The sequence below is a fragment of the Nomascus leucogenys genome, chromosome 24, assembly GCF_006542625.1.
Source record: "Nomascus leucogenys isolate Asia chromosome 24, Asia_NLE_v1, whole genome shotgun sequence".
NCBI lineage: Eukaryota > Metazoa > Chordata > Mammalia > Primates > Hylobatidae > Nomascus > Nomascus leucogenys.
In genome coordinates this window covers 15,091,429-15,117,980 of record NC_044404.1, presented here as the reverse complement: position 1 = coordinate 15,117,980, position 26,552 = coordinate 15,091,429, and the positions used below count along the sequence as shown (strand labels likewise).

Sequence of the window (26,552 nt, the reverse complement as noted above, 5' to 3'; positions counted from 1 at the left end):
ACTTCCCTTCCCTTTAGGAACTAGGGAAGGTGCTATGGTTTGGATGTGGTTTGTCCCCATCCAAACTCATGTTGAAATTTGATCCCCAGTGTGGTGGCGTAGGGAGGTACAGCCTAGTGGGAGGTGTTTGGGTCATGGAGGTGGATTCCTCATTGAATGTTCTGGTGCCTGCCATGCTCATGGGAGTGAGCAAGGTCTCACTCTGGTGAGACTGGATTAGTTCTCGTGGAAATGGATTAGCTCCCGCAAGAGTGGGTTGTCATAAAGCCAGGACACTCCTCAGGTTTTGTCTCTTCCCGTGTGTCTGCATCCCCTTTGACCTTCTCCACCATGTGACACTGCAAGAAGTCCTCACCAGAAGCCAGGGTCATGTCCTTGAACTTCTCAGCCTGCAAAACTGTGAGCTAAATAAACTTCTTTTCTGTATAAACTACCCAGTCTCAGGTATTCTGGTATAGCAACACAAAATGAACTAACGCAAGAGGTGATTGAAATACTGCAAAGGAAAGCCCTATGTGTAAGAGTCTTCCATAAAACACGAGGCACTCAGAGTCTGTCTTAGGCACTATGGTAGCTGGAAGGACTCACTAGTCAACATGCAAGCTCAACAAGCATTTGTTGGGTAAGTCCTTTTTCTTCCCTGTGCCTCAGTTTCTGCATCTGTAAGAGAAGAAGCCTCACTCACAAAGGGCCAGATGATCTAACTGAGGGGCAAGTCTAGGGTTGTCATGGAACTGAGACCCCTGGTCCTCTGATGGCCCTCCAGGTGGGCTTCTAAAGGGTCTTCCACATGCAATTCTACATGAGGCCATGTATATTGTCCCTGCCTGAGACTCTGCAGCTTCTCTGGGATTCAAATCCAGGCCAACCCGACCCAGAAGCACACCTCTCTCCTCTCACTTCACACTGACTTTCATCTTCCTCTGATCTTTGTCTCTTGCCCAAACGTGGTCCACAGGCCACTGGTCCCATCAGCTGTGGTGTTTCGGCCCCCATGGGAGCTCTTGAAGTGGGTGGAGAACTTCTGTATTAGCACCAATACGGGCCAAGTGACCACAGGCCAGGCCCCCAAGCTTCCTTGAGTAGCCTGATTCTGGGTCAGTGGTGGGACTGGCTGAGAGAGGGGCCAAGAGACACAGCTCAAGCCCGGGGCTATCACTAAGTTGCAGTGGATCATGCACCAGATTAAGGGCACTGCTGCACTTTGTTCAGGCTATTTCATCTGTCTGGAATGTTCTCCCACTGAGAGGCAGGACAGTGTGGGAGTAAGAGCCAGACTGAGGGGTTCAAATCCCATCCCTACCACCTGCATCCACTCTGCAGCTTTGGCACGTAAGCTGTGCCTCAGATGCCCCATCTGAGAAACGGGGGTGAAGATCATTCCTATCTCATGCAGTGTGGTGAGGATTCCATGAGTCAGAGGGTGTGCACCACTTAGAACAACGCCTGGCACCCACGAGGTAACATTGGGCAGGTTCGTGCTTGCTCTTCAAGTCTCCTCTGTCCTCTCCCATTGGATGCCCTTCCTGTCCACTGCAGCCCCTCCTCTGTGCCCCTCTGTCCTGGGCACCTTCTCATCATAGCAGTCATCACACTGTGTAGTGATCGCTCCACTAACCATCCCTGCAACCGTAGGTGCCTGGGAGAGGGACCTAGTCTGCTTTATCCGGAATCCTCAGGGCCTAGGCATGATACCCAGGTCCTCCAGAAGAGTCTGTGAAAGGAATGAGGAATGTGCCTGGACTTTGGAGTGAGCCAGATGAAGTCACATCCCAGCTCCACCCATTCCCTAGATCTGTGGTTCTAGATGGTCCATTTCTCCTTTCAGAATCTCAGGTTCCTCATCTGGGAAACAAATGTTGCTTAAACTTCAAAGAGCACAGGAATCACCTGAGGATCTGGCTAAAGCACAGATTTGGATTCAGCAGGTCTGGGAGGGGTCTGAGAATGTGCATTTCCAACAAGCTCCTAGGGAGGCCCCTGCTGCTGGTACCGGCACCACACTTTGAGTAGCCTGGCACACAGGGACACGCAATAAAAGCTAACTCATAATCTTATTACACGGGCAGAAAAAGTGATATTTCTGATTATAAAGTTGCAATCCATACCCCAGAGCCTCTTGCCCCATTTCAAAGTCAGTTCTCCAAGGCTTGCACTTGTCATCTTCTGCCAGTGGCATGAGCCCTGGGCAAGTGTACCCTGTGAGACCATCTGGCCCTTTGGAAGTCTGCCCAGAACTGCTAGTCCTGGCATGGGCAGAGGCTGAAAACGCTGACCAAGCCTAGACGTGGGAAGAAGCAGGGAGGGGGCAGGGCCTGCAGGTGGGGAGGGGGCTGGGCCTTTTGACAAGGGAACATCACAGAGCTGCTGCCTCCCAGGAAGGATTTGGCTCCGGTTCCTCCTCATTTGCAGGCCTGGCACCATCTGATCACCACACGGCTGACTCAGGCTGCTGGACTCCCCATTCAAGATCAGCTGGGCTGAAGCATGGAAAGCCTGCTGTGTCCACACCTGCTGGGCCTCAGCCCAACTCTCAGGGCCACGTGGATCCCACCTTTTACTCTGAGGCCCCAGGAAAGCCAAACTCTCAAATGCAAACACCTGGAGCTGTCCAGGTGCTGGGTCCAGTTAGCCCCAAGGTGGAGGGAGATGGTAGGGGAGGGGAGATAGGGATGCGGAGAAGGAGATCCAGGGAGACCCCCAAGATCCAGACTTTACATTTGCCTCCCAGGTGAGGAACTTGAGATTTTGAAAGGAGAAACAAATTGCCCAGAACCACAGATCTAGGGAATGGGAGGAGCTGGGATATGACTTCATCTGGCTTGTTCCAAAGTCCAGGCGCATTTCTTACTCCTTTCACAAACTCTTCTGGAGGACCTGGGTCTCCACGTCTAGGCCCTGAGGATTCCGGGTGAACCAGACTAGGTCACTCCCCCAGTGACCTGCAGTTGCAGGGGTGGTTAGTGGAGCAATCACTACACAGTGTGATGACAGCTATGATGAGAAGGCGCCCAATGTCAGGAAGAGCTGACATCCCTTGAGCATGTCTATGTATCGGGCGCTGTTCTCCCTGCTGCACAGGCACCCACTCCTTCTGGCGGGCCTTGCCATCCCACTTTATGGCTGAGAAGACTGAGGCCCAGAGAGGATAAGTCAACGCCCAGGTAGAAGTGGGAAGAGCCAGGTGCCCCGGCACGGTGACCCCGAAGGCCTCGCTCCTAGCTCTGACCAGGATTCAAGGCCCTCAGCAGGCCCCCTGACTGGACACCCCAAATGAGCCTCTGATGAGGGGTGCCTTTGTTCCTGCCTGCCCACATTTGCTGGCTCCATGGGCCCTCTGCACATGCAACAAGGGTTGGTCCTTGGGACAGGGTGAGGGGTGTTTGAGATTCTGCTCCAGGGGCTATCGCAGGGGTGGGGCAGCTGAAGGCTGGCAGCAGGGGAGTGAGTGGGTGTCCCCATCACCGCGGAAGGGAGCCCCTAGCTGTGGGACACGAAGGGCATGCCAGCTTTACAGGTATTATCCCATCAGCTGGCGTCTTGGGCAGTGGTCCCCTGGGCAGGCCCAGGCTCAATGTGATAGGAAGGTAACACTGCAGGGACCCACCCAGACGGCTGCTCTATCCTGGTGCACTTAGAAGTGGACCATCTCCCTCATACAGCTGTGAGCCGTCTAGGAGGGAAGAGGTGGGCCGGGTACTTGAAGGGATTAACGCCAAGGACTGACACATCAGACGGTGGAAGGACCAATCCGACAAAGGCACAGTTAGTCCAGCTCAGGGAGTATCCCCAAATTCTGCTCTGATCCCAGCACTCTGCAGGGCCTGGAGGACACAGGGTGGAGAAAGACTGCATGCTGTCTCTCAGGTGCTGTAAGCAGGCCCTTGGAACCACACCCCAAATGGGGAAATAGGTTTCCTTCTGAGAGCTGGGCTAGGAAACCAATATAAAACTTCCAGAGTCTGAGGCTTAGGGAGGTACACCTGCCTAGGGGAGGGATCTGGTGGTCAGGGTGGCAGGGCCACCTTCCTCAGGCAAGTGGCAGCCTCTCACTTATCATCTTTGTGGGACTTTCTGGGTGAAACCTCTCCTGGAGCAGAGCCACTTATTCAAACACGTTCTGCTTGCCTGGTCTGTGCCACGCAGCATGCTGGGTGCTGGAGCTGCAGAAAACACGTGGCCCCGTCCTCAAGTTTGCAACAGCGAAAGCAAACACACGTGTGATGGCCACAGCAGTGAGGTGGAAGGTGGTGAGGATGGCTGCTTGGGTTCAAACTCTTGCTGTACTTATTATCTGAGTAACCGTGGGCAAGTTGCTTAACCTCTCTAAGCCTTGCTTTTCTCGTCTGTAAAATGGTGATGATGTTAGCCGTATAAGCCTCCTTGGATTGGTGTGAGGATTTAACAAGATACAGTCTATTTGCCTTAAACACATCACAGATGACCAACCTCACATGTGGTTGGTCAGTATGGGACTGGGGTTAGTAGAATGAATGCCAAGGTCATGTTGGTTTATGAGTCATCTTCCCCAGCACATTCACATTTTGAAGTAATCAGAAGCATGGTTTCTCAAAATTAGAAAAAGCGTAAGTAGGCCGGACGCAGTGGCTCATGCCTATAATCCCAGCACTTTGGGAGGCTGAGGCAGGTGGATCACGAGGTCAAGAGATCGAGACCATCCTGGCCAACATGGTGAAACCCTATCTGTACTAAAAATACAAAAATTAGCTGGGCGTGGTGGCGCACACCTGTAGTCCCAGCTACTCGGGAGGCGGAGGCAGGAGAATCGCTTGAACTTGGGAAGCGGAAGTTTCAAGTGAGCCGAGATCACGCCACTGTACTCCGGCCTGGGTAACAGAGCGAGACTCTGCCTCAAAAAAAAAAAAAAAAAAAAAAGGGTAGAAAATCTACCCAAGTGCCTTTCTTTATTGCAAGCAGTAGTTGATTTAGTGGCTTCCAGAACTGCTGCTAAGCTATCTGGGGGAGCCGTGAGTAAGATGGAAAAACTCAAAACACTTCTGCTGCTATGGAAACAATGGATGAATGATAAAGGCAACAGTCTGGATTCAATTTTTAATTTTGATGAAAATGGTCTCTATCAGAAGCGAAGGCCCTCCGGGATCAACATCTTGAAAGAGAAAGCACAAGCTCTGAAATGTGTCCTTTCTGGGAGCATAGAAATACCGACAGGAAGGGTAGGTACCGATTCAGCTGTGCCAGTATTCTTCTAGGGAGTTTTATTGTTTTTGAATGTTCTCTGGTTACAAAACTCCCAAAGTTTTGGAATGATCTTCCCCAACCCTATTCCGATAAGCCCTGCTATTCTGGGTGCGCGACTTTATAGAATGTAGGGTTTCTGGGAACACACACATGACAAGAGACTCGAAACCTTTGTGTTAATGTGCTCAGCGCAGAGCTCGGAACGTAGTAAACACTCAAAAATGTTAGCTGCCCGGAACGTAGTAAACACTCAAAAATGTTAGAAGCAAATATTATTGCTATTACTGTTGATGAGGATGAAGATGATTAGAATTAATAACAGATGGTGGTCAGAAACACTCAAATGAGGACAGTAATGTTCAGCTGGAACCTCAGTGTGGCAGTGACCCTGCGACTCTGGTTACCATTTCTTGGAATCAGTCAGCACTTCATGACACCCAGTGTGCACCAGACACTGTGCGACACCCTGGCAACTTGAGCGGAATGAACGCAGGCCCTTGTGGGAGGCAGATATTATTCAACACATCCTACTTTCCCCTGGGAGTGGCCGAACAAGGGGAGCTCAGCCACCCTAGCCTCAGTTCCCTGGTCTGTAAAATGAAGGCAGGGGCTGGACGATCCCGGGGCCCCCAACCTCAATTCCCAGTGACTGCTTCTGCCCCGTTCCCTGCTTCCTGGAGCCACAGTATCCGGCCCCTCTAGCCAGCCCCCGCTCCAGGCACTTGGGCCTCTCTCTTCCCTTCGAGCCTTCCCCACCTTTTGTTTCCAAGGCGCTCCCGGGACATGCTACACAGATGTCTCCACCAACTCCGCCTTGGTGCAGCCTGAGGAAGAGGATGCAAATGCCCCCGCTTCACGGCCCTTGATGAAGTGCCAGCCTGGCGAGATGATGTATAGCGCGGGGGATGGATGGCGACGTTTTAATCACTCACGGGGAGAGCGGGCAGCTGCCTAATGGAACTGTCGGTCTTGCTGACAGTTGACATCTGTAGCTTCAGACTTTAAGAGTGGATGTTCATGCTCCCCACTTGGATGACTCCCGCTGGACTCCAAAACAAAGGCTCCTTGCACCTCACACGCTCGTGCTTAAAGAGGGAGCCGTTGCTTTCCTCGACAAGGAGTTGTCTTTGGTTAGCAATGATAATTGGCTTCAATTTTCCTGACTTCCTCTCCATTGCCAGCTTATGTACACCCCGTCCTTGAGATACCTCTGCAGTAGGCATGGTGGTGGGCACTCTGCACCCATTTTACAGATAAGGAAACTGAGGCTCAGAGAGAACTCAGGCTGAGACCAGATCAGAGGCAGAGCTAGAACTGAGCTTCCTTAACTCCAGCAGCTTTCCCTCCATGGGTCATCCCAAGTTCTGAACTTGGTGACATCATCTTGGGGAGAAGGAGAAGGTCAGAGAAAGGCAGCAAAACAGAGGAAAGAAAAGAGAGAGGAGAACTTAGAAGGCAGAGGAGAGGCTCAGAGACGTGTGGGAAGGAAGAAGCCGCAAGAGGGAGCAAGGAGCACATCCAAGGTGGGGGGCCGCTCCCTTGCTTGGTCCTCAAATTTGCATGTTTTTCGTGTGTATGTGACATTCATTTATTCATTGAACTAATATTTACTGAGCACCTTCTATGTTTCAGGTTTTGTTTTTGTTTTTGTTTTTGAGACAGAGTCTCACTCTGTCGCCCAGGATGGAGTGCAATGGCGTGATCATAGATCACTGCAGCCTCGAACTCCTGGGCTCGAGTGATCCTCTCACCTCAGCCTCCCAAGAAACTAGGACTACAGGTGTGCATCATGCCTGGCTAATTTTTTAAAACATTTTGTAGAGATGAGGTCTCAAAATTTTGCCCAGGCTGATCTCCAACTCCTGGCCTCAACCGACCCTCCCACCTTGGCTTCCCAAAGTGATGGGATAACAGGCGTGAGCCACTGTGCCCCTGCCCCAGGTACTGTCCTAGGCACTAGGAATGCTGCACGGAATGGAACAGATAATGTCCCTGGCATCATGGAACAGATGTGGGTGGGGGAGGCTGATGGGTAAAGACATACAGAAGTAGTGTGCTCCTAAATCCTCTTCTTACCTGAGCACTACACAGACGCAGGTGTACATAGCTCACTGCGGGCCCAAGGCAAGGATTAGACTATGGAGGTGGGAGTCAAAACAGCAGGCACCTCCCAGGCCTGCAACCCCTTTTCTGCTACAAGCCTACATCAATTTCAACAATAAAACGAAGATGGCTGCCTTGAGACTCTGGGCAGAGCAAGGGAAACACAGCCAGTGTCTGTTCTTCACAGGCCTCGGCTGCAGCCAGTGGAGGTTGGCCACCGTCACCCCTGAGCTTGTGGCCACCCTACTTTGATTGATAACGACAACTACAGAAGCCCTTGGCGGGCCCAGGCGGCTGGCACTGTGATGTCTATGAGATTAGTGTGCGGCATAAATCCGACGGCTCAAATTCTGGAATTGTGTAAGCTTTTAAACAGATTGCCGGCATATCTTTTATTTTTATTGTGCTAGAAACACAAACGAAAACAGCAATGATTTGTCCTTCAATAAACAAAAGCAGTAAAAGAAAAGGGGAGAAAAAAATCACTACCCACTTTACATTCCCTGAGCCTACTTCTCGCTGTGACTTAGAGCAGGTTGTAAAAAACCCATTTAGAGGGGGCTGCATGTTCCTGCTGCCCCTCGCTCCCTGCCAGGGGCTGTGGTGTCAGCCAGACCCGGGTTCACATGTGGGTCTGCTGCTTGCTGGCTGTGTGGCCTCAAATCAGTCCCTTAACCTCTCTGAACCACAGTCACCTTCCTATATAGGAAGAATAAAGTTAATAAAGGTGGAAATGCTTAAGTTACTGCCTGGCAGGTAGAAGGCACTCAGGAAATTCAACAGTTATTGTCACTGTGGTAAGTGCTATTGTCAGCTGCAAAATGAGGATGATAACTCCCCCCTGATTCTCAAGGTCATGGTGATATTCAAGGGAGATGACAAATAGAAAAGAGCTTTGTAAACTGTAGCGCACTGTGTACATAGCAGGCCTGATTATTAAGTCAACTAAAATAAGTATGTATTCTTGTGTCAGCCTTGGCCAAAAAATCCTAGATTCCATATCTAGGTTTTTTTTTTTTTTTTTTTTTTTTTTTTTAATATCTCATGGTCTGTTGAAAACAACCAGTGACATGATTTGTACTGGTTCTGCCTCTGTGTAGAGCCATTCCCCCTGCCCCCTCTCTCTTATGGTTCTCTTCCTTTTTTATTCTCTCTTGTGGCCTGGGAACACTTGGGTTATACCTAGATCACTTGATCTTAAACTCTATTCCTTGGAATCATGCTAAGACAAAAAGCTCTGTGGTGAAATACATTTGGGAAACGCTAGATTCAACAGGCTTCTTTATTGCAGGGCTTCTTAACAATTTTGCTAAGCCAACGTGCATCCTGGTTCTCCAAAAACTACAGAATGCAGCAGCTCCAAACATGCCGCTATAGAACTTTCCTCCCCTATGTTGGCCATAGTACCTGGTGACTTCCAAGTATAGGGAGTGTAATTAATCAAAGGCCCAGTTGCTGTCTTGGCACAGAGACCATGCTTCCCCTGGGCTCTTCCCAGCAAACGATGGAGCATGACATAAATCTGAAGTCAGCCCACTCCTGGGAGATGCGGGATTTTTCTGATGACTAACTTGGCTTGAGGACTCCTGGATAGCTTTGTCAAAGCTTCTTTAGGTTGCACGCAGTCTAGGATGCTTTCACCCAACCTCTTTCACTCTCCATCTCTCTGGGGCCGACTAGCCTCGAGGTCTGACCACTCCCCAGCCGTCTCCAGCTCCCTCCCCATTTTCCCTCACAGATATTTTCCCTAATAAAGTCCTTAAATATTTAATTCCATTTTAGTGTTTCCTCCATAGAAGACCTAGACCAACATATACCTCTTGAAGAGCACCTATTACCACCATAAGGAATACAGGGTATCATGGGGGCAATCTGGGAAACTACAATCCAGCTCATCAAGGGCATGCAAAATTGAAGGAAGGAATTGTGTTTACTCCATCCGTCCATCCATCCATCCATCCATCCATCCACCTACCCATCTATCCATATACCTACTTACCCATCCATCCCCCACTTACTCATCCATCCATCCACCACTCACTCATCCATCCACCTATTTACTCATCCATCCATCCACCCACCCATCTATCCACCCATCTATCCATCCAACCAACCATCCATCCATCCATCCATCCATCCATCCACTCATCCATCCCTTCACCTATCCATCCATCCATCCATCCATCCACCTACCTACCCAATCATCCATCTATCCATCCACCCCCACTCACTCATCCATCCATCCCCCCAACCATTCACCCACTCACCCATCCATCATCCATCCATCCATCCATCCACCCACCCATCCACTCACTATCCATCCATTCATCATCCACTCATCCACCCACTCACCCATCCATCCAGCTATTCCATCCAGCCATCTATCCATCCACCCACCTATTCATTCATTTGTCTGTCCATTCATCCATCCATCCAACTACTCACCTATCCATCTATCTATTACTCATTTATTCATTCAACCATCCATCCATCTACCCATCCATCCATCCATAACCACTCATTTATACATCCATCCACCCATCCCCCCACCCACCAAACCACCAACTCATCTGTCCACCCATCCACCCATTCACCACCTACTCACCCATCCAAGCATATACCCATCCATCTACCCACCCACCCAACCCACAAACCAACCAGACACTATGGTGGGATGCTGGACAACCCACTGAGTTTCCCGACTGTGAAGCTGCCACCCTCTTAGACTGCCCTATCAACCTGGTGGAAGCCAAGAAGAGACTGAAAGTAGCTTCATTTCCTCCTTATAGGAAAGGGGCTCTATCATCTGAGCTGATTCCCATTCAGATGGGACAAAAATATATCCTACAAAAGCTCACACTTTCTTCATTGAGAACAATCTCATTTAAATCTTGGCTTGGTGCCCAAAGGGATGCCTGCAAGACATACTTCTTCTAGCGCATGTTCAGCCAGGCTGACAGCCCAGGAAGGATGTTGTTTTGTAAAGTGGAGCTGAGAAAATATGAAGGGTGTTTCCAAAAGTTGCTGTTCATAATGAGGAGGGTAAGGAAGGTGAGGAAGTAATAATTGCCAGGCACCTGCTCAGTTCCAAGCCCTTAACTTGTAGCACCTAATTTTACCTCCACATCAACATTTAGATGAGAAGGTCTAGTTATTATCTCCATTTTATGGTGAGGAGACTGAGGCTTAGAAAGGCAAAGCAATCTACTTAAAAGGTGGAAAATACAAGTGAGAGTACAGGCTAGAGCAGGAGCTTTCCTAAGGCTGGGCTCATCTACATGCCCAAGACAGGCTCTGGGGCTGGAGCGGGGTGCTGTGGATAGAAGCAGGCTCAGTCTGGACTAGATGTCAACGGGTGGCTAATGAGAGCTCAAAGCATACATTTGGAAAAGGAAGTTGGGTCCCTCTGGAAGTCTTCTGTTCTCTTCATATGGAAGGCTGAGGATGAGGGAGAGGCGTAAAACTCCAAATATATTTTTTAAACTTATTAAAACCACGCTCTCCTCTGCAGGAAGCAATCGTTCCAAGCATTGGCAATGTTGCAAGATTCAGTGTGTCTTTGTCCAGTCGAGTGAGTTGCTTTGGTGAGGAAGACACTGAGGCTGAGATTTGTGCAAGAGACCCAGCAACACCTGGAAGCTGACTGTGGGTTTGACAAACTCAAGATCAGCAGAAAAGACAACCATGGGAGTGTCTGTGAAGAGACGAGGACTAGAAGGGAATGTGGAGAATAAACAGCTGTCAGGGTGGTGGGATGAGGGTGGGGCAAATATTCCATTTAAAATATCTTAAGAGTATAAAATGAAAACATTTCAATCCAGTGATAGGGAGGCGAATTTGCTGAAATCTTTCCCACCTCTGGGTCTTTGCCTATGCAAGTTTCTGTGCCCCAAATGCTCTTCCACCCCAGCCTTGTCTGCCAGCATCTCAGAATCAGGGCACGGCAGAAAGGCCATCTCCTCTAATGAGCCTTATGTTACAGCAACCACGAGATCCTAGACTCTCAGATTAGGGGCCTCCTGTGCCCTTCTCTCTGCCCAGAAACCTACTCCTCTTGCTTCTTCCCATGGCAGACTCCCTCCTTGCCATCCTTTAGAGTTCAGCTTAAATGTTACCTCCTCAGAGAGGTCTTCTCCTACCACCCATCCAGATGGATCCCTTATTATTCTTTTTCTCAAACCTTTATTTGTTTCTTTTCTGGATTCTCTCTCCCTTTGACCCCACCGACTGCCTTGAGTCTAGTATGATGCCTAAGCACACAGTAGGAATCGATTTGAATAGGACAGCAGCTCTGGGACAATTTTAGTATACTTCCTGGCACTACAGTGAATGTGGTTTTAATAAATACCAGCACTGACCAGCCACTGAAACCAGGAAATGCGATGCAACTGTATTGGGAAGATTGGGGAGGGAGGGGGCCAAAGGGGGTCAAAGAGAGCTCAAGTTTCATCCACCATCACAAAACATCAACAGATAATGTCTATAAGAGATGTTTCTTGGGTAAGCCGAGAAATAGCAATATACGAATCACATCACATTATGGAGACAAGGAGCAACAAAAACCCCAGTTAAAACTGTGGGAAGTGCTTGATTCCAGGGAGCTGGAATCGAGCAAGGAAAAGGGTGGCCATGGGACCATCATTTTCCATTATAAGCCTTTTACTACTCTTTGATTTTGAAATTATGTGCCTGTATTACTTTAATAAAAGTAAAAATTAAAAAAATAAGAACAAGCATAAAGAAAAAGAAAATCCCCTTGTAAATTGCACTGCTCCTCTAATCCTTCCTTGTAACATGTCCTAAAATGATACTGCAGCATGAAGGAAAACATTGTACGTGGAAATGAGTAATGGCGATGTAATGTAAACAGATGTGAATTCCATTCAGCGCAATGACTTTTAAATATTAACACTCTAGTGGGAATATTTCACTTGATGATGTAGGACAATGAGGGCTTCACAGGGCTGATAGCTAACACAACAGGAGAGAATGCCCCTGCCCAGGGCCTCCCTGCAGTGCCATAGACTGACATTGGCTCCAGGCAGGACCCTCAGTCTTCTCATTGTGCCACCTTGGTTTTCTCCTGGGTAGCAAGGCCTGCTTGATCCTGTGTGTCTATCACTGTTCTAGAAATAAGAGACATCACCACAGATATGGATCCACCAGAGGGAAAAGAGAAAACAGAACAGGCCATTCATTCATTCATTCAACAAAAAATGAATGACCACCTATTATGTGCCAGGCATGGTTTAAAGTGCTGGCTATAAAAGAGTGAACAAAACATGAAAATCCCCATTTCCTCTTGGATGATTACATTGTAGAGGGGGTTGGGCTGAGGTAGAGAATAACAAAGACAAATCAGCAAAAGATAGCATAAGTAAGAAAGAGAGCAGGGAGGGGGACAAGAAGTGCTGTGGTGGGAAGATGCAGTTAGGGAAGGACTCACTGAGAAGGGCACATCCCAGCAAAGCCCTGAAGGAGGTTAGAGAGTTAGGCCTGCAATGTGTGTCGGGAAAAGGAACAGCAAGCACAAAAGCCTGAAGGCAGGAGCACAGCTGGCCCGGATGAGTATTGGTCAGGATGCTGGAATGGCTAGAACAGGATGAACAGAGACGAGTAGAAAAGATGAAATGAGATAATCAGGCAGGTCCGATCCATTGCCTGGTGCATTCATTCATTCCCAGGGAGGCCTTGATGTCAGTGGTACAAAAAAATGTCTCTCAATGAAAAACAGAAAAGAAAGGAGAATACAAAGTCCTGCTTTGCAGCATCTGCTGGTTTCTGTGTTGTGATCCTCCCACTGCTGCTGATGTTAAGCCAATGTGAGGTCACTGGGTGCAGAGCTGGGAAGGGAGTGGTGTATCTAGCCCTAGCACCTGGTACCCTACTGCCAGTGCACGGCCATCTACTCTTTAATGCTCCAGGGATTTAAAAAAGTCCCTGCCCCTATATCCAGGAAATGTAAATCTTTGGACAGGGAGTGTCCTCTCCCTACTTGGCACAGAGCATGCTTATGGCTCCATTTCTTTTTCTTTTTTTTTTTTTTGAGACGGAGTCTCGCTCTGTCACCCAGGCTAGAATGCAGTGGCGCGATCTCGGCTCACTGCAAGCTCCGCCTCCCGGGTTCCCGCCATTCTTCTGCCTCAGCCTCTCCGAGTAGCTGGGACCACAGGCGCCCGCCACCACGCCTGGCTAACTTTTTGCATTTTTAGTAGAGACGGGGTTTCAACGTGTTCTCGATCTCTTGACCTCGTGATCCGCCCGCCTCAGCCTCCCAAAGTGCTGGGATTACAAGCGCGTGCCACCGCGCCTGGCCGCTTATGGCTCCATTTCTAACAGAATTGCCTGCAAAAGTCCATACGGTGCCACAAATGTGCCAAATGTATTGCACCTGAAGCCTTTACTCTTGTTCTTGATGCTTAGAATGTTCTTCCCCAGATGTTTGCATGCTTACACTATCAGAATTAAATTATTTCTCTATCTACCTATCATCTATTTATCTCTCTCTCTCTTTCATCATCATCATCATCATCATCATCTATCTATATGAAGGTGATTATGGCCTTTGGTATTTGGAATCCTGGCATTGCTATATTCACTTCACATTCCTAATAGTATCTGGCACATGGTAGGCATGCATTCAATAGATATGAATAAATTACCCTTCTGTTTACAGTATGAACACTTACATATATGACCCCCTGCATAGATTTGAAGGGTCTCCACCAAGGACTATTGAGGTGCATCGTGGACAAGAGATGAGTTTGCAAGAGGCAGCATCCAGGCTAAACGACCACGCTCTTTCTGCCTGGATGAGTGTTGGACTTCTGAGGGCAGCATATGGCCAAATGGCAGCCCTTACTTAGTACAGTTCAGAAGATCACGCCCAAAGCGCCTCTATCACCTGCCACGAAGGTTAGAGTGATTTCAGCAGGCAGTGTGCAGCATAATCTTTTCTGAGCATCAGGAGAACCTTCACCCTTGGGTTCACGTTTGAGAGAAATTTAATGTGCTTGCGAAATGTCTCTCCTTTCTTGCACCTGTATTACCACAGACATAGATTCTGGAGAGGCGGACAGGGGCACCCAAATGCTCAAAAAGGGAGGAGCAGCTCGTGATTAGGGAGAAAAGGCTGAAATGAGATGATTTGCCAGTTATTCTGTGTGTGATTAGATCCCCCACCCCAGACTTTCCAGCGCCCAGCAATCTAATCAGTTCAATGGCTATTATTTAAATAAAAGCAATAATTGACCTCTGCAGAGGAGCGTACTTGAATTGGCAATCACCATGCAAGACCTCTCCTGGACTCAATTAAGAACGAAAAGGGATTCGTGGTCTGAAGCAGCCAATGAGAACAACACAATGTGAAGGAAGCCAGTTTTCTGCAGTGCCAGGTGGTAGGGAGGGTCAGAAAAAATAGCGGGGTGGGGGTGGGTTGGCACCTATCTTGGCATCTGGCTGGAGCTCCTAGAGGGACAGGCAAGGTACTGGAGAGGACAGAAGGCAGAACAGAGACCATTTGGCTCTTCCTCCCCCAGAATTATTGCAACCCAGAGAAAACAAAGAAACTCAGCCAGGCTGGTTTCCCTTTATTGCCTGCTCTGCAAACTTAGAGGCACCTCCAGAGCCTTGAGGTGCCTCTAAGACATACAAGCCCCAGCGTCTTTCATTTCATCAATGGAGCACCTACGTTGTGCTGGCCATCAAGGATGTCAGGGTGAGGATTAGTCAGAGAAAAATAGTCCCTGTTCTTAAAGATACAATCTAGCTGAGGAAAGAAAGAGCAACAACAACAACAACAACAAACATACAAACAGGTAGATTAAAACACAACCTGATGAGATTATGAGCTCTGCACCAAATGCCGTCAGAATAGAGAGACAGGGAAGGATATCTTGGTTGAGTCTTGAAGGATGAATAGGAGTTTTCTGGTAATGGTAACAATCATACCAATAGCTCATGTTTATTTAGGGCTTGCTTTGGTCAAATTTTTCTGGGTGTGCTTCATTTATTATGATACTTAAAAATTATCCCTAGCATTTATTGAATGTTTATGCCAGGTACTGTTCTGGGTGCTTGACTTGTATTACCCCAACTTAATCCTCATAGTGACTCAATGAGCTTCCTCACTCCCAGCTCATGGAAATTGAGGCCAGCGAAGGTAGGGGGCCTTGTCTAGAGTCTCTCACCTAGCAAAGGAATGGGGCTAGGATATGAACCCAGACAGAACACTCCAGAGACTGCAGTCTTAACCACTATCCTACACAGGCTTCTCATGGGGACTTTTCTTCCATGCATCTGAGGGATAATACTAAAGAAACACTAAGTGTTAGTGCCCCGAAGTGGCAGGACAGGCAGGGCAGGTTTAGGAAGCACCTCTGCCGCCTGAAAGTCTTCCCTCCATGCACTGTGCTAAAGCCTGGAATTCTTATGATGCCCCTGGCAGGAGTTGATTATGGGGGCATGGGCAGCTTGCCCTTGTCTCTTTTCTTCAAAGCCAGGTGGATAAAGTGCAAACCTGGAGTAGGTTTAAGAATCAGGGCCAGGTGCAGTGGCTCACACCTGTAATTCCAGCATTTGCGGAGGCCGAAGTGGGCGGATCATTTGAGGTCAGGAGTTCAAGACCAGCTTGGCCAAGAGAGTGAAACCCCGTCTCTACTAAAATACAAAAATTAGCCAGGTGTGGTGGCAAGCGCCTGTAATTCCAGGTACTCAGGAGGCTGAGACACGAGAATCACTTGAACCTGGGAGGCAGAGGTTTGCAGGGAGCTGAGATCCCACTAATGCACTCCAGGCTGGGTGACAGAGTGAGACTCTGTCTCCCCTTCCCCCCACAAACAAAAAGAACCAGGAAGCTAACCTTACAACCAAAGAATGGGATCAAGAGGGGAGACGAGGCACACCTTGGAACCCAATTGAGCATGGTTTTGTGAAGTTGAACACAAGGAGATAAAGTTAGCAAGAGGGAAGATTCTGGGTAACTGACCAGGTTGGGGGCTCTTTCTTCCCAGCTGAGGTTTGGACTTTCCAGTTCATCTCATGCCCCACAATCCAGCAATTTCACTCCTAGCCATAAATCCAAGAGCAATTCCAGAAGTCATGGATAAGTACATTCAGAGGTGCTGCTATGATCTTAAATTTCATATATTGAAACTTATCAATGTCATAGTATACAGCGGTAGGGCCTTCAGGAAGTGATTAGGTCATGAGGGCTCCTCCCTTGTGAATGGGATTAAGGTCTTTAGAAAACAGGCTTCACACAGCCACAGCTCTTTTGCCCTTCCATCCCTTCCTCCACGTGAGGGTGCAGCATTGCTCCCCTCCGGAGGGTACAGCACCAAGGCGCCATCTTGGAAGACGGCAGCAGCTCTCACCAGACAACAGAACTTTCCAGTGCTGTGATCTTGGACTTCTCAGCCTCTAGAACTGTCAGAAATAAGTTCCTGTTCTTTATAAATCATCCAGTCTCAGTCCATTTAGCACAAAGGGACTAAGACAGAGGCATTGTTTATAATTACCCTTCACCACCCCAAATATAGCTCCATGGTCCATCAGAGGTAGAATGGTTAAATAAACCGTCTTATATTCACACAAAAGAATATGAGCCAGGTGCAATGCCTCACGCCTGTAATCTCAGCACTTTGAGAGGCCGAGGTAGAGGGATTGCTCGAATCCAGGAGTTCAAGACCAGCCAGGGCAACAGGCTTGTCTCTAAAAAAAAAAATAATAATAATTATCCAGGGGTGGTGGCACATGCCTATCTGCCAGCTACTCAAGAGGCTGAGGTGGGAGGATCTCTTGAGCCTAGGAGGTTGAGGCTGCAGTGAGCTATGATTGCGCTATTGCACTCCAGCCTGGGTGACAGAGCAAGACCCTGTCTCAAAAACAAACAAACAAAAATTATACAGCTATGGGAATGAATGAACTACACTGACATAAAACAACAGGGATGGGCCAGGCACAGTGGCTCACACCTGTAATCCCAGCACTTTGGGAGGTCGAGGCAGGCAGATCACCTGAGGTCGGGAGTTCGAGACCAGCCTGACCCACATGGAGAAACCCCGTCTCTACTCAAAATACAAAATTAGCAGGGCATGGTGGCGCCTGCCTGTAATCCCAGCTACTCGGGGAGGCTGAGGCAGGAGAATCGCTTGAACCTGGGAGGCGGAGGTTGCGGCGAGCCGAGACTGCGCTATTGCACTCCAGCCTGGGCAACAACAGCGAAACTCAGTCTCAAAAACAGCAACAACAACAACAACAACAACAGGGATGTATTTTAGCACCATAATGATAAATGAAGAAAGCAAGCAAGAGATCTTTGTAAAAATTTTTTTTAAAATTAAATAATTATCTGGAGATTTATAAACACGCAGCAAAACTTTAAAAAACAAGCAAAGAAATGAGAAAGACAACATTCAGCACAGAACTGCTGTGTAATTAGATCAAAGTGGCTTTAAGAAAGACAAAATTCAGGAAGGCGGTTACCTGGGGGCGGAGGAGTGGACGGGAAGCAGCTGCAGGTGGCCTCAGCAGGGTTCATTAATTTCAAGTACTAAGAGTGCCATTTAAAAAGATTATATTTTAAAACTTTCAAATTCATTGATGGAGGTCTTTAAAATATATTAAATAGAATATAATGAAAAATTTTAAAGAGAGGCAATGTGTGGGGGAATCCATGCTGAGACACCCCCCTCTCCATTTCCTTCCCCATAATGCGCAGGACTTGGCTTGGGTTGAGGTGGCTGGGGAGCAGGAGGTGGGAGCTGGGGAGACTGAGGTTTCACCTGACCTGACTTCTCAGGCCTCGGGGATGCTCAAGTGAGGAAGAGACCAAAGTGGGTCTGGAAAGAGAAGGCATGGGCCCAGATGAGCTTCCGTCAAGTTGAATGAAGCTTCAGAGTTGGGATGAGGAGTTGGAGGGTCAGAACCTGGAACCTCTGTCACTCTTTAGTGGTGGAACATCTGGTGCCTCCCGCTTGCCACTCGCAACAAAACCCTCAGAAGCCAAAGGGGCAGCTGCTTGGGGCAGTGAGGGAGGAGGCTGGAGCTCGTCCCACCCGCTCACCAGTCTGTCAGGTGAGGTAGACAGAGGTGCGGCTTTGAGTTCAGGCTTAAAATCTGGGGCTTGGGAGCTGGGGACCTGGACCAGAAACTTCCTGTCCTCTGGTTTATGTCCCTCCTGGCTTCTCTCCACCCTCTCTCTGTCCTGCCCGGGGGACCTGGAGTCTTTAGCGAGCACCAGAGGGGAGGTGGGCACGCAGGCTTCAGCTTGTCCCCTCTTCTCTCAGGAGCCAGCTGCCTGCAGGAAGCACGCTTTCTGTAAACCTTACAGGCCAGGTCTCCTGCTAGCAGGGCAGAGGGGCCCATGGGCCTGCTGTCATCCAACTGGCCCACATGGGTCTGTTTCCCTAATTAGATCCCCATTCTTCTATCTCCAACCCAGGTGTTACCAGCAATAGGGGTAACGTTTTGGCCTGCATCTGCTGACTCTTGTTTTCAATCTCACTTGGTTATGACTCAGCAGGGAAAATTGGAGTGCTACACATTGGTACCCCTCAAACCTCAATGTCAAGGAGGAAGGGGACTCCTGGCAGCTGGCAGGGGGCGGGGGTGGGAGGTGTTTCCTGGGACTGCATAGGAGCCAGGGAAAGAGTCCAGGCCAAGGGCTAGGGGTGGTGGAGGCAGGAGATGGTGTTACAGGAACAAAAGGGTCCCCTGAAGCACAGCTCCCATTTCCCTTCCAGTGACAAGTGGCTCTTGGAACACACTATTAACATAGAGGTCTGGGTTCAAATCCCAGCTCTGCCTCTTCCTATTACAGTGCAATCTGGGGCCACTTATTTCATTTCTGTGCTTCAGTTTCCTCCCCTGACAATGAGGCTATCCATAGCTTTATTGGGGCTGTTGTGCAGAGTCAGTAACATAATGCACCTGATGGTTGATCCTGTGTTCAGATCAGGCTCCAGGAGAGACACTCAGGTTGCGGCCCCCACCCCCTTCTCCTCAGGTTTCCTCTGGCTCTGCCTATGGGGTACAAGAAACACTCTCTGGAGCTGTAGCCCATCCTTCATTCTGTCCCTCTTTTTGAATTGTGCTCTGCAGTAACCCTGAAACTTTACAGCTAATTTTAATTTTTCTTCAATTTAGAGCTTGCCACAGATGCCATCATCCTTCCTCACTGCCCTTTAAGGCAACATATGTCTTTGGTGACCACAGGGCAAAGCAGATACAAAGACAGGTAGATAATTCTATGATCACAGTTGACAGGAATTACAATACCACTTGGGGAGGGATCAAGAAACTCTGAACCCGCTGGTGGGATGGGCATTTCTAATGAATTAATGCCATGCACTCAATCTGCTTATGACAAACTGTTTCAAAGCCTGCTTGCCGAAATGAGCCTGCTTTAACTGAACATAGAAACACATGAAACCATTAGGGAACCTACTCTTTTTTTATAGGGTGATCTAGCTAAATAAGTCTTCTGCAGCAGAAAATCATTTAAAATGGGAGAGTGCCCCAAACCAGCACTTTAAATCTACTGAATCCAGACTCAGTGTTATAACAATAGCCACTATTTCATCATTATATAATACTAATACTAATACTAATACTAATAATTCCCCTAGGCTGCAAGCTCCATCAGGGTAGGAATTTTTGACTGTTTTTCTTTTTTCTTTCCACCTTTATATTTCCAGTGCCTGGTGCAAGTTACTTGATACAAATTTGTTGAGCAAATAATGCTAATTTTAAAATGATGATGTTTCAGCCGGGCGCAGTGGCTCATGCCTGTAATCCCAGCACTTTGGGAGGCCGAGGTAGGTGGATCACAAGGTCACAAAATCGAGACCATCCTGGCGAACACGGTGAAACCCGGTCTCTACTAAATATACAAAAAATTAGCCGGGCATGGTGGTGGGCGCCTGTAGTCCCAGCTGCTTGGGAGGCTGAGGCAGGAGAATGGCGTGAACCCCAGAGACGGAGCTTACAGTGAGCCGAGATTGTGCCACTGCACTCCAGCCTGGGCGACAGAGTGAGACTCCATCTCAAAAAAAAAAAAAAAAAAAAGGAAATGACTTGGGGCCAGGCATAGTGGCTCACGCCTGTAATCCCAGCGCTTTGGGAGGCTGAGGTAGGTGGATTACCTGAGGTCAGGAGTTCAAGACCAGCCTGGCCAACATGGTGAAACCCCATCTCTACTGAAAATACAAAAATTAGCCAGGCGTGGTGGCAGGTGACTGCAACCCCAGCTACTCATGAGGCTGAGGTAGCAGAACTGCTTGAACCCAGGAGGCCGAGGTTGCAGTGAGCTGAGATCACGCCACTGCACTCCAGCCTGGGTGACAGAGTGAGACTCCATCTCAAAAAAAACAAATATATATATATATATATATATATATATATATGTGTGTGTGTGTGTGTGTGTGTGTGTGTGTGAATGACTTGGGAGGACAGCAGAGTCCTTTTGTGTGGTAACGAAAGAACTGTGGTTGATGACATTCTCGGCTCTTAGACACCAAAGTTCTGGCAAACCCGAATTCCAGGTTGTACGAACTGAACGAGGCGGCCACCAACTGCTGGTGAAGCATGGATGTCATCAGAGCCTTGGAGTGGCAACACCTGGCTTAGCAAGGGTTCCGGGATGAGGAACAAGAGAGCTCTCATCTTCAGGCTCCTGGTCACCACTCACGCTTTCTCCCAGGCGCCTGTGCATCAACAAGACTTTATGAAATGTTCACTGCATAGGAGATGGAAAAAGGGGCTGCCTCACAATCACCCAGAAAAGACAGAACCCATATGCTTACGATGAGGGCCTGGGGGAGGTAGAGGACGGATACGCTACCATCCCTGCCCCTCGGCGGGCTATCTGAGGGGTGTGCTCCACATTGAGACACCCAGCAGGATTGAACCATTGTGGTAACTGCTCAACAACGTACCCTATATTGACTTCTTTCCTACCCCTCCCTTTTCCTTCCCTGTCTCACTCCCATTCTCCTGCCCACACACACACCAGTGCTCCCTGGGACGCCCGCCTGCATACAGGTCAAGTACTCACACATTTGTTTCAGGGTCTGTTTCTAGGAGATCCCAGCCCAAGACAGTGGGGGGGGGGCATGGACACTCATTGTTCTTTCTGTCCAGCATGGATACCCGCTGTCTGCTAGAAACCCACTGCCACTGTCACGCCATGGTCCAGCTGGGTGAATGGTTGACTCCCTCTGCCTCAACCCACTCCTAGGGTGGGCACTCGACTGAGGCCTCTCACTGGCTACACAGTCTAGACCAGGGGTTGGCAAGCTTCTTCTATAAAGATAAGTAAATAGAATATTAATTTTTTCTTTTATTTATGATTAAATTATTCATTATCAATTTTTAAAATAAATTTTTAAATGAATAAATATCTTTTCAGCTGTGCAAGCCATATAGTCCACCTTGACTATTCAACTCTGCCACTGTAGCACAAAAGCAGCCTTCGACAAGCCCTAAAGGAATGAGCACGCTTGGGTTCCAATAAGTCTTTATGGACACTGAAACGTGAATTTCATGTAACTTTCACGGGTCATGATATATTGCTCTTCCTTTGTTTTTTCTCAACCATTTAAATGTGTGAATGGCATTCTTAGGTTGTGGGCTAGGCGGAATCAAGTAGCGGGATTGGTCTAGACCATACTTGTCCAACCTAGGGCACGTGGGCTGCACGTGGCCCAGGATGGCTTTGAATGCAGCCCAGTACAAATTTGTAAACTTTCTTAGGACATTGTGATTTTCTTTCTTTCTCTTTTTAGCTCATCAGCTATCGTTAGTGTTAGTGTATCTCATGTGTGGCCCAAGACAATTCTTCTTCTTCCAATGTGGCCCAGGGAAGCCAAAAGATTTTGGACACCCTTAGTCTAGACCCTAGATCCATGATCAAAATTGATCCAATCAAAGATAGTGACCATTACTCCCAGGATGTCTACTGGAAAGTTTGGGAAAGGGTCCTCTCTCTGTCGAAGCTGCTGAGCAGTAAGGATGTGTTTTGCAAATTCCAGGGGCTAATATGGGAGAGGCCCTGCTTAAGAATGAAGTCCCCACCACCACAGCACAGCAGATCCCAGAGATAGAGAGAGGTGGGGGGTGTGGGGTGTGGCAGATCCAGCCATGCCTGTAGCTTAGTAAATTCTCGTGTGTGTGTGTGTGTGTGTGTGTGTGTGTGTGTTTTGAGATGGAGTTTTGCTCTTGTTGCCCAGGCTGGAGCGTAATGGTGCGATCTCCGCTCACTGCAACCTCTGCCTCCGGGGTTCAAGTGATTCTCCTGCCTCAGCCTCTTGAGTAGCTGGGATTACAGGTGCCTGCCACCATGCCTGGCTAATTTTTGTACTTTTAGTAGAGATGGGGTTTCACCATGTTGGCCAGGCTGGTCTCGAACTCCTGATCTCAGGTGATTCACCTCCCTTGGCCTCCCAAAGTGCTGGGAGTACACGTGTGAGCCACCATGCCCGGCCCATTCCCTTGATTTTGCTCATGCTCATTTGAGTTGGGTTTCTGTCTCTTGCAACCCAAAGAGTCCCGAATAACATAGTGAGGATTTCAGAGGAGGCGTCCAGGCAAGATAAGCTGGAGGAGGCAATGAAGGACAAGCAGGGCCCACCCGAGCCTCAGCACAATCGCTCGTCATTTCCCTGTCTCGGTTTCCCATTCAGTGGGCAAAATGCTCTCTTAGGTCAGAGTCCAGATAGGGATGTATTCATATTTTTGTAAAACCTTGGCAGTAGTCTCAATATTTCTTGTCAGATTGAGAGCACTAACAAGCAGTGCTGTGTATTAGATGGAATAAATCAATGCCTTCATGGTGGTGTGCTGGCCAGGCCACTGAGAAACTGCTGAACGGAAAGCAACACACAGCACCCACATCTTCATTTTATGCGACAGAGGGAAACTTCGACATTTTTCTTTATCAAAGGCAGAACTGACCAATGCCGTTGGCTGGGCTCTGCCAGGTCAGGGAAGGGGAGAGTAAAGGAAGGGAGACGTCCCACTTTCTTAGGAGCAGCAGAAGCAGCAGCAGCAGCAGCAGCAGCAGAGGAACTGGGATTGCCAGGAATTCTCCAGAACAGTCAGAAGCAGTTCCATCCTGGGTGGAGGAAAACTGAAGGTTTTCTCTGTGATCCATCTGGGATGAGCCTCTGGATGCAACTGTACCTGAAGCCAAATGGGCATGAGCAAAAACAAGGGAATGGGCACGAGCAAAAACAAGAGAATTGGGCGGGCATGGTGGCTCACGCCTGTAATCCCAGCACTTTGGGAGGCCGAGGCAGGTGGATCACCTGAGGTCAGGAGTTTGAGACCAGCCTGGCAAACATGGTGAAACCCTGTCTCTACTAAAAGTGGGAGAGAGCGCCTGGGTCATCAGATGGGATGCACAGCATGAAGACGTAGAGAAGGGCTGGAGCTGGGGAAACAGGCACATCCTGACACTGACGGGTGAGGTAAGAATGGGGCTGCAGGGGCTGCCTGGTGCTCAGTCCACCTGAACATAACAGCATCCAAATTTCTCCCTCGATATGGTTTGGCTGTGTCCCCACCCAAATCTGATGTTGAACTGTAATCCCCAGTGTTCTGGGAGGGGCCTGGTGGAAGGTGATTAGATCATGGAGGTGGTTTCTAATGGTTTGGCACCATCCCCCTAGTGCTGTCTTGAGATAGAGTTCTCATGAAATCTGGTTGTTTAAAAGTGTGTAGCACTCCCCCTTCACTCTCTTTCTCTCTCTCCTGCTCTGCCATGGGAACACTGGCTTCCCCTTCACCTTCCTCATGATTGTAAGTTTCCTGAGGCCTCCCAGCCATGCTTCTTGTACAGCCTGCAGAACTGTGGGTCAATTAAACCTCCTTTCTCCATACATTGCCCAGTCTCAGGTAGTTCTTTACAACAGTGTGAGAATGGACTAATACACCCCTTCTCTCTTGGCTCACTCTGCAGGCTCCTGAGGGCTGGGCACCTGACTCAGGCCTGATAATTAAAGCACAGCATCCCTTGTTCTCTGTGATCTATTCATGGATGAACACATCACCCAAGTTGGGCCAAAGAGAGTTCTCCTAGGACCTTTGCTGGGACTGTCATTCTTCCCTCTGGCCCAAGGTTTATACAACATAAGTCTGGAGCTTCTCATGGCCACTTGCTGTGGCTCAGGGACAGCCTGTCTGTGAGTGAAGCCAACACAAAGGAAGAAAGAGTCTAGAAAAAGAGAGACAGATTCATGATGACACGACTTGAGCCTCTGGATCCAGCTGTGCCTGAAGCCAACTACTTTTGGCCTTTTTAATAACATGTAGCTATAACTACTCCCCCAACACCTGTTATTATTAAACCATTTTCCCCACCCTTAACTGTGATTACTATAGCCACAAAGAAGAAAGAACTGTGATTACTACTATAGCCACAAAGAAGGCTCATGTGCTGGCCACTTGCTACTGGGGGCTAGTGGCTAGTGCTGCTTATACCTGCCTCCCACCAGCAAAGCCTAAGGCCTGGGATTGCCCCTGAACAGGGCTGGGGCAGACATGACCTTTGGACAAAGTCTAAACTCAGGCTGGCTCATATGGTCCTTCACTATCCAGTGTCTGCCTCTCTTTCCAGGTTTACTTCTATGCTCTGGCCACACCAGCCTCCTCTGATCTCTGAAAATTTGTCATGCTTCTTTGACAATCAAGACGTTCACACACATCATTCTGTCTGCCTGTAACACTCATCTCTTCTCCAGTCTGCCCCTCTCACAAATCCACCTCCCTACCCCAATAAACACACGCACATGGGACAAGGGACAAGCTGGCAAACTGTTACTCTTTTCTTTTTTTCAGAAACAGAGTCTTGCTCTGTCACCGAGGCTGGAGTACAGCAGCACAATCATAGCTCACTGCAGCCTTGAACTCCTGAGCTCAAGAGAGTCTCCTGCCTCAGCCTCCCGAGTAGCTGGGATTATAGGCGTGTGCCATCACAACCAGCTGTTACTCATTTCTTCTCTTGGCTTAGCTGTCACTTTCCCTAGAAAGTTCCTGTGTTGTCCTCCATCTCTGTTACATGTTCCTAAATAATTCTGCACTTCTTTTCTTATCCTAGCACAATTTCTCATATCCACTAGATACTGATTAAATATGTGTTGAGTGAATCAATGAACAAGGAACCATAAAGTCATCCATAGCTCTGTTATTCATGCTTATCATGGCTCAAAGGGACTTGGGGCATGGTCTTCTCGTGAGTCAGTCATGACACTATTAGCTGTCTACTCAATTTCCAGGCTCTCCTTTCCTGCTAACAGAGCCCCTGCTTGTTCAGAGTAACAATATACTCAGCCCCAGGCGAAGGATCACGAACTAATGGCTTAAGCCATCCAGGATATCCTGTTCCTCACTTTCTCAGCCTCTCTTGCAGCAAGGGTGGCCATGTGACCCTGTTCTGGCCAATGAGACTTAAGTAGAAGTCTTTTGGGAGATCTCCTGATTAAAGCAGTACAAATGTTGCTCTCGCAGTCTCTTCTGGCTTCTTCCTGCCTGAAATGGGAATGTGGTGCTTGGAGCATCTGCAGCCATCTTGTGACCATGAAGTAACAAACCACCAACCTCTGGATGCCAACTTTGAAAGATGGAAAGAGGCTGGGTTCCTGATTATGCTTTTGGACTGTTGTACCCACCCAGTGCTACCAACCACAGCATTTTTTTATTCAGTGGGGGGAAAAACATAGTTTAAGCAACTTTTAGTCAAGGTTTCTGTAACCTTCAGCTAAAAGCATTTATAATGGATGTAGTTTCTTCCTTTCTTGGGGGGACTATGGACTGCTACTGCAACTTCAAATTGCCAATGTGACTGCCCCAGGGTTCAGGAATCTCTCTTCTTGGTTCTGGGACTCTGTTGAGCAGAGAATCAATCCCAGAGCTCAGGCACCCTTCTCTCAGGCCAGGAAGGATCTAATTATCCAGTGATTGTAGCAATTATTTCATCCAATTGATCGATAATAGCTGTAATTTTTAAACACGGTTTTCCATTAATAATTTGCAACATATTTATTGTTTATACTCAAATAAAATAGGCTGATAATAAAACAATTGAGATGCAATCTCTAGGGTCCTGAATATTTACACGGTGCAGTGATACATGTTCTAGCTGAGATAGTTTATGTTGTTTTCTCCTTTTTAAAAGGGAAGATGTTTATTAATATAAATGATCACAATTCAGAAAGTTTCCTGAACTGTGA

At 48.3% G+C, this 26,552-nt stretch overlaps 1 protein-coding gene across 4 annotated transcripts in view; it reads right to left on the bottom strand.

Moving 5' to 3' along the window:
- The window catches only part of KAZN (kazrin, periplakin interacting protein), a 1,203,323-nt gene that overhangs the window by 251,582 nt on the left and 925,189 nt on the right, over nucleotides 1-26,552 (bottom strand). The window lies entirely within an intron of this gene.